Source organism: Pongo pygmaeus, chromosome 5 (assembly GCF_028885625.2).
Source record: "Pongo pygmaeus isolate AG05252 chromosome 5, NHGRI_mPonPyg2-v2.0_pri, whole genome shotgun sequence".
NCBI lineage: Eukaryota > Metazoa > Chordata > Mammalia > Primates > Hominidae > Pongo > Pongo pygmaeus.
This window is the reverse complement of record NC_072378.2, coordinates 46,453,855-46,462,951: the sequence shown is the minus strand read 5'-3', so window position 1 is coordinate 46,462,951 and position 9,097 is coordinate 46,453,855.

The following is a 9,097-nucleotide window of genomic DNA, read 5'->3' as shown; positions in this document are numbered from 1 at the left end:
AGGACTTTGGAGATTATCAAATTTAAACCTGCATTTTATATTATTAAATAAACTTCGTAGGAGGTCGTTGGTTTAGATTGAGCCCCTGCACTAGGTTCAACAGACCAAACCAAAATGCAGTCACTCCTGCTGAAGTTCCATGTCACCAAGCCAAAACTAAGTTCTTTACCTGACCTTCTGAGAAATCAGGAGAATGAGAGATAATAGCCAAATCTCCACACAAGCCAGTTTTAGCTGGCATGATAAGGAAGTCCCCTCTGTTTTAACCTTTACAAGGAAAGGAGCTTGGAAATAACCAACTTGCTTTTTGTCTTTTGATTCTGCTTTTCTCAGCCCTTTTCTGTCTGCAAAACCAACCTCCTCTGCTCAGTTCATCCGAACACATTCCACTTTGTAGAATGAGATGTTGCCCAATTCTAGAATCACAAATAAAAGCCAATTAAGGTCTTTAAATTTATTGTAATTTTGTCTTTGAACAACATATATGAAGATTTAATTACCTGCTTAGTTATAGGTAGCAAATTTGAAACACTCACTCCTTTCCCAAGGACATGATGAAGAGATTAGATTATTTTATACCCCTTTGAACAGCTTTCTGAGGCATGTTTGTATGGGCTTCTTGGTTACTTTAGAAACATTCTAAGCAGCAGAGCAGTCTTACAACCTGAGTATTTTCTATCTTCGCAGATTCACGTGTCTGGATTTGTTGACTTAGTGGGTTGGCACAGGGTACATGCAGACCCCAGGTCCAATGAGTACTGAGATTTTTCTCTTCTATAAGATGTATTTCAACCCCCTGAAGTTTCCACAGGAATTCTTTATTCCATGGTGGATGAGGCAAAACAGGTCGTATGTCCTGTCCCATAACTGTCCTGCCACCATCACCTGATTTTCAACCATAACCTGTTTTTGGTCATGCTCTGAGCCCCCATTCTTTCTGTAACCTCCAGGTGGTGTATAAGCTGCTGCACCCCATTGAGGGGTTAGTGGTAATTGCTCTGTGGTTCTCTCTGTGTGCACACGAATAAATTTGTATGCCTTTTCTCCAATTAATCCTGCCTTTTGTGAGTTGATTTTTCAGCGAAACTTCAGAGGACAAAGTGGAAGTTTTCCCTTGGCCCCTATGATTCTTTCATATTGCCTTAATTTCTTACATTATGACTGTATTTATGTATTTCTTATATAATTTAAAATAAAAGGTATATGATTAACATTAGAATACAATGATGTTCATGAATGGCACCCATCCACTTGAGCCCCAATAAATTGCTGCCCCTGTGGTCTTAGCACTAAGACCGAGGAGTGGCATTTCGGCTGGGAGGGTGTTTGCAAATCTGTAGCTAGTGTAGCTCCTGCAGCTTGTGCCAATGCAGACAGCGTCATCAGCCATCCACTGACCACACCAAGGTGCAAGCAGCCCCAGGGCAAAGTCAGGGAGCTGCTGCATAACAAAGGGCAAATTCTATAACTTTTCCAATTCTCAGTTTTTTCATCTTTAAAATGGGAATAAAGGCAATGATAACAGTCCCAGCTCACTCATAGAGTTTTAGTTTGTTTTTGTTTTTGTTTGTTTGTTTGTTTGTTTTTTCCTGGCAATATCCTGCTTGATATTTCCATGCATTGCAGCTCTGAGCTAGTGACTGAAGACTGAAACAAGGTAAAAGGTCAAAGGCGGATGATGAATGGCTGGAGCCAAACTGGGATGAGTTAACTAACTGATACATATCACAGTGACCTAGTTCTGCCTGGCATCTTTGCAGAACTAAAAATGGGACCTAAATAACATTGTTTCCAGGAGAAGAAAACTGGTTGGCAATTTGTCAAAATAGTAGAAGCGAGGTCTCAGCCCCGTTTTTTTTTTTTATGACCTTATGAATTTTAAATAACCTCAGGAAGGCATTGGAAGTTTTCCTTGAGATAGAAATCTCTCCCTCTGTCCTTTTCAAAGCCTCCATGGACAAAATACTATCAAAATGATCATTATTCTGCCAGTCATGTTAACAAGGAAGTGTGCATTTTAATAATTTTTCATTCCTTTTCCCCACAGAGATAGGCACAGGGAATGCCAGCTCAAAGGCCAATGTATCCACACATCCACCCTTAATTAAATAGGTGGGCAAGAGTATACATTTTGCAATTTAAAAAACTATTTTACTACAGAACTAGCTTCCTACTTTTTCTGGGTTTAAAGACACACATGGTCTTAGCATATGTACATACATATATAAAGTGAGTAAGGCAATCTAGAAATGTACACAAAAGAAAGTAAAATTCTTCCTCAAACTCACCACCAGGAGATACTGCAAATGACAGTTTTGTGCATGTCCATTTCTGAAAAGTATGTTTTCCTTTACATATATTTAAATTTTTTTCCAGTACAAATACATCAGGGAAGCCAATGGCTGACTACTGTTTGACTTGCTCAGTGTATAGTAATAATAGACAAAAATACTTTTTTCTCCCTTTCAGAAAGTCCTGCTTTCAAGGGAGGTTGATTCTCTGTTACCACAGTCGGGGGGCTACATTGATAGAATTATTCCACAGCATTCCTGAAAACTTGGTCTGGTAATTTTTCTGCCCTTTTCACTTCCTGCAGGTCAAACATCCTAAAGACCAACAAGAGTTTTGACACTTAGTCTCAACCCCTATTCTGGGGGAGTGCCTGTACACTTAGAATTCAGTGTGATAACCTCTCTACCTTCTTCCCTCAGTTTTGTGTGTTGTTACTGGCCTGACTTTTTAGCCATTTTCTGTCCCTTCCTCTAATAAGATAAAACTTGGTGTGGAACCTGCCCAGTAAATTTGGTGGTTTCTAACCATCTATGAAGTGCCTTCTGTGCTCTCCTCCACCCCCACCTCTGCAGCCAGTGCTGGTTCCTCACACCTGGTCACTAGGCTCTGGAAGCTTCTCAGGGCCAGCCAGTTCTGTGCTGGCACCAAGCCAGTCTCAGCAAACAAAGAACAATCAGCATGTTGTTCTCAATCCAGTTCACACTTAAAACCCTCTGGGCCAGGCACAACTTCCCTCCACTGGACTCAGACTCTTTGACTCTCGATTGCCTGGGTGGTGACACCTGGGCTGGGGAGCAAAGCAGGAAGGAGAGACGGCAGAAAGCAATAGTTATGCTTCCGTTGCAGAAGCACCTTCCACTCCCTGTCCAGGCTGGTGAAGATCTTCCATGACATTAATCCTTGCAAAGGCTATGTTTCCTCCCCACCTCCCATAGGCAGAATAAGTGGAAGAAATGCCAACACAGTACTGATTGTTTTTTCTTTATTTGATTACTCTAAGGCTACTATTGAAATATCAAATGTGAAGCTTTTTCTAAAAACATATTTTGTTGTCTGCCCCAAGCACGTGCTTAGCCTGCCTATAATGTAAACCAGCTATGGTGGCCAGACATACACACATCAGAATTTGTGAAACTGGTAGCATTTTCATTTACTAGTAGCATTTTCACTTCAATTTCAATAACATTCAATAATAATTAATAATTTCTGCCAGTGAAATCTTACTACTGGAAATCCAAAACTGATGTTTGTTCTATTTAAATGTAAATTTATTGACCCATCACATTCTGATAAGTATTTCTAAGAGCCGGAAGAAAAAGATACCTACAAAACTTAAGAAACTTTGCCCTCAATAGCATATTTTTTAAAGTAAAACTTTATTTTCCTTGCAGTCCCTTTGAAGATGTTTTAACTTTTAGAAATCGAAGACCTAGTTACGTGGCAAATATTAAAATCACCAGGAGACAATTTTTAATGTACCAACACCCAGGCCTCCCTCCTGCACACTCCTCCATGCTGAGTTGCCGTAGGGTGGCTGTCATCTCTAGTGCTTTAAAAGCTTCCCAGGTGATTCTAATATGAAGCCAGCTTTGAGACCCAGTAAGAGGAAGACGTGTGTACACCCCATCAGATGGTCCAGCAGAAATTAATGCAGTGACTAACTCGTCAGTGGTTTCCATCTGTCTTCCGTTAACAAAAACGGTTACCATTTCAGATTAACTCAGCAAAAAAAATATGAATTAAATTATAACAGAAGGTACTAGAGATGTCGACATAGAGAATTGTAGATATGTCTAGTAAACTATGTCCATGTATGTTCAATCTGAACTATCAAGACATTTCATTAGGGTACTTGTGAATCATGTATGGCCTGGAATGGTGAAATTCAAGTCTTGGAGTATCTCTTTCATACTCTTAGCTACTCTAGTTGCCACTGGCAACCTTAGACCATGTTGATTTGTGTCCTTCAGGAGGCTTAAGCCTCTGTAAGTAACTGATGGTCCAGCATATCCAGTATTTCCAGTCCTTTGCCACAATTACTCTCAGTGTGTCTGAACACAGCTTTTTCCCTGCGCAGGGGTTGAGCAGCAGAGATCTGTCACTGCCTCTCCAAATGTACATCAATGGCATCTATCCCAAGCTGGAGTCAGGGTTACAGATATAGGCAGTAGTATCTCCTCATTGTTGTTGTTTTTTTTCTTTTAGACATTGTATTATGAAAAATTTCCAGCATACAGAAAAGTTGAAGAACACCCACATGCCCGCTACTCAGATTCTACAATAAACATTTGTTATATTTGTTTTACCTACATATCTGTCACCCATCCATCCATTCATATTATTTTTTAATGCACATCTTATTTTTTAATGCACTGTCAACTACAGACATCAGTACTCTTCACCTCCAAACATTTCAGCAACATATCATTAACGATAGTCAAAAATTTGTTTAGAGTTCCTTTTGTTTTAAATAAAATTTATAAAGAATGAAATGTGTAATTCTTAAGTGTACTATTCTTTGAGTTTTCACAAATGCATAGACCTATGTAACCTAAAGTCCTATGAAGATATAGAATATCCCATCCCCCTAGGAAGTTCCTTCATGGCCCTTCCAAATAATCTCTGCCTACTCTGGTTTTCAAGCAACCACTGTTTTGCCTTTTAAAAAACTATAGATTTGTTTTGCCTTCTATAGCTTCATATAAAAGAAATAAAATCATATAGTAAGTATTCTCTTGAGTCTGGTTGTTTCATTCGACATGATGCTTTTGAGATTCACCCACGTTGTTGTTGTTGTTGTGTATCAGTAATTCACACATTTTCATTAGAAGTCTTTGGTCCAACATTAATCAAGAAAGACTCAAGGCAGGACAAGGAGCAGCTTGCAGCCAGCTAGGCCACAGGAGTATGCTCTCTTGGATCTCTCATATGTTGGAGGCCAGCAGTCATGTCATAAGGACACCAAGCAGCTACATGGAGAGGACTATGTGGCAAAAGTCTGAGGCCTTCTGCAAACAGCCATATGAGCAAGCCCTTTGGAAGAAGAGTCTGTAATCCCAGTCAAACCTTCGGATGACTGCAGTCCTATCCTACATGACTGCAACAGCAAGAGAACCTGAGCCAGTGTTCCATGGTATGGAAGTAGTAGCCAGCATTGCATGGTGTGGATATCCATTTGCTATTCAATAGACTCCTGGGATATTCTCAGTTTGTGGCATGATATGGTTTGGATCTGTTCCCTGGCCTTCATCTCATGTCAAATTGTAATCCCCAGTGTTGGAGGTGAGGGCTGGTGGGAGGTGATTGAATCACAGGGGCAGATTTCCCACTTGGTGCTGTTCCATTAAGAGTGAGTGAGTTCTCATGAGATCTGGTCACTTAAAAGTGTGTGGCACCTCCCCCTTCTCTCTTTCTCTTGGTCCTGTTCCTGCCATGTAAGATGACTGTTCAGGCTTTGCCTTCTGCCATGAGTAAAAGCTTCCTGAGGCCTCCCCAGAAGTAGATGCCGCCGTGCTTCCTTTCCTTTATAAATTACCCAATGTCAGGTATTTCTTTATAGCAGTACAAGAATAGACTAATACAGAAAAATGGTACCAGGGGTTGGGATAAAGATGTCTGAAAATATGGAAGCAGCTTTGGAACTGAGTTGGAAGAATGTAGAAGGCTCAGAAGAAGACAGGAAGATGGGGGAAAGTTTGGGACTTCCTAGAGTATTGTTAAATTGTTGTGACTAAAATGCTGATAGTAATATGTGATATGGACAGTGAAGTCCAGGCTGCAGCAGTCTCAGATGGAGATGAGAAACTTATTAGGAACTGGAACAAATGTCGCTTTTGTTATGCATTAGCGAAGAGGCTGGCTGCATTGTTCCCCTATCCTAGGGATCTGTGAAACTTTGAACTTGCAAATGATGATTTAGGGTATCTGGCAGAAGAAATTTGTTAGCAGCAAAATGTTCAAGATGTGACCTGGCTGCTTCTAACAACTTATGTTCATATACATGAGCAAAGAAATAACCTGAAATTGGAACTTATTTTTAAAAGGGAGGCAGAGCATAAAAGTTGGGAAATTTATAGCCTGGCTATATAGTAAAAAGGAAAAACCCATTTTCAGGAGAAGAATTCAAGCAGCCTGCAGAAATTTGCATAAGAGGATCCAAGTGCTAATATCCAAGGCAATGGAGGAAAGACCTTGAAAGCATTTCAGAGACATTTATGGAAGCCCCTCCCATCACAGACCTGGAGGAGTAGGAGGTAAGAATGGTTTCCTAGGCCAGGCACAGGGCCCCACTGCCCTGTGCAGCCTTGGGATACTGCTCCCTGTATCCTGGCTGCTCCTTCTCCAGCCGTGGCTTAAAGGGGCCTGGGTACTGCTCGGGCTGCTGCTTCAGAGGGTGTAAGCCATAAGACTGGTGGCATCCACGTGGTGTTAAGTCTGTGGGTGCACCAAGTGCAAAAGTTGAGGCTCTACTACCTAGATTTCAGAGGATTATGGAAAAGTGTGAATGTTCAGGCAGAAGCCTGCTGCAGGGATGGAGCCCTCAGGGAGAACCTCTATTAGGGCAATGCAGAGGGAAAATGTGGGGTTGTAGCCCCCACTCAGAGTCCTTATTGGGGTACTGCCTAGTGGAGCTGTGAGAGGATGGCCACTGTCCTCCAAACCCCAGAATGGTAGAGCCACCAACAGCTTGCACCGTGTACCTGGAAAAGCCACAGGCACTCAATGACAGCCCATCAGAGCAGCTGAACCCTGCAAAGCCACAAAGGAGGAGCTTCCTAAGGCTTTGGGGGCCCACCCCTTTCACCAGTGTTCCCTGGATGTGAGAAATGAAGTCAAAGAGGATTATTTTGGAGCTTTAAGATTTAATGACTGCCCTGCTGGTTTTCAGACTTGCATGGGGGCCTGTAGCCCCCCTTTTTTGGCCAATTTCTCCTTTTGGAACAGGAGTATTTACCCAATGCCTATATTCCCATTGTATTTGCAAGTAACTAACTTGTTTTTTATTTTACAGGCTCATAGGTGGAAGGGACTAGCCTTGTCTCAGATGATACTTTGGACGTTGGGCTTTTGATTTAGTGCTGGAATGAGTTAAAACTTTGGGCAATTGTTGGGAAGGAATGATTGTATTTTGAAATATTACAAAGATATGAGATTTTGAAGGAGCCAGGGACTGAATTATATGGTCTGGATCTGTGTCCCTGCCCAAATCTCATGTCTAATTATAATCTCCAATGTTGGTGATGGGGCCTGGTGGAAGATGATTGGCTCATGGGGCCAGATTTCCCATTTAGTGCTGTTCTGGTGATAGTTAGTGAGTTCTCATAAGGTCTGGTCATTTAAAAATGTGTGGCACCTCCACTACTCTCTCTTTTGGTACTTTTCCTGCCATGTAAGACACCTGCTCCTGCTTTGCCTTCTGGCATGAGTAAAAGCTTCCTGAGGCCTTCCCAGAAGCAGATGCTGCTATGCTTCCCACACAGCCTGCAGAACTGTGAGCCAATTTTACCTCATTTCTTTCTAAATTACCTGGTGTCAGGTATTTCTTTACAGCAGTGTGAGAACAGGCTAATACAGGGGGTTTATGTGAACATTCTTGTACAAATCTTTTTGTAAACATGTGTTTTCATCTTTCTTTGATAAATACCTAAGAGAAGAACTGCTAGATCATGGGGTAAGTATATGTTAATTTTACAAAAAAACAAAATCTGCTAGATCTTTTCCCCAAGTAGTCATGTTATCTTACATTCCTACCAACAGTTTATGAGAATTCAGGCACTCAGACATCCTCATCAATATCTGATGTTGTCAGTCTTTAGCCATATTAGTGGGTGTGTAGTGGGATCTCATTGTAGTTTTAATTCGTATTTTGCTTTTGCTCTGTTACATGTGAGTTAACACCTGCCATGTGCAAAATGTTATGCAAAATGTACCAGGACTTTCCTAGTCAGACTGTGGTCCATGAATCAGTCATATTAGTATCTTCTGGGAGCTGGATATGCCGAGAAAAGCAGAGTTCCCGCCCCATCCCAGACCTGCTGAATCAAAAATCTGCATTTCAACAAGAGCCCCAGATGATTCTTATGAATATTTAAAGTAAGAAGTTCTGTATTGGAGATATAAAGGTAAATAAGATGTGGTTATTGACCTGAAGAAATGGGGCAAGATAGAAAAGGTGGTAAGCAGGAACCAGATATAAGTGGAGCAAAGTTATTATAATAAATATAATATGATGCCTGACCCAACAGATGTGAAAACAAAATCTGAAAGGAGATGGAGAGAACAGATGAGGCTTCACGGGGAAGGCATCTCTTATGTGGGTCATAAGCAGTAGATGGGGAGGAAAAAGGAAGAAAGATATGTATTCTTAGCTGTACTGCGAAAAGCTTAGTCTGATAAAAGGCAGGAATTGGATTGGGGAGGGGTAAGAGAGAAAGATAAGTTTTTGGATTAGAGTGACAATTCAAATAAGAGAAATTGAAAGTAAAGTGACTGCAAGATCCCTAATCTTGTACACTGTACACTGTAGACAGATATGTTCATTTATTTAAGGAGACTTCTTAGTTTTTGGTTGGGACTTCAGGACATGGAAGTAATAGGGCAGAAACAATGTGGTACGATTATTAACAATGACAGAGTAGATTTTCCTTATCAATAATAAAGAAACTGAGAACAACAAGATATAGTAAAGACACCAAAGGTGCAACAAATACTAGCAGGGAAATCGATTACAAATATAATTTCACGTGTATATATACAGATATGTATACACACACACACTCAAAAGGGAACAATTCTGATTTTGATG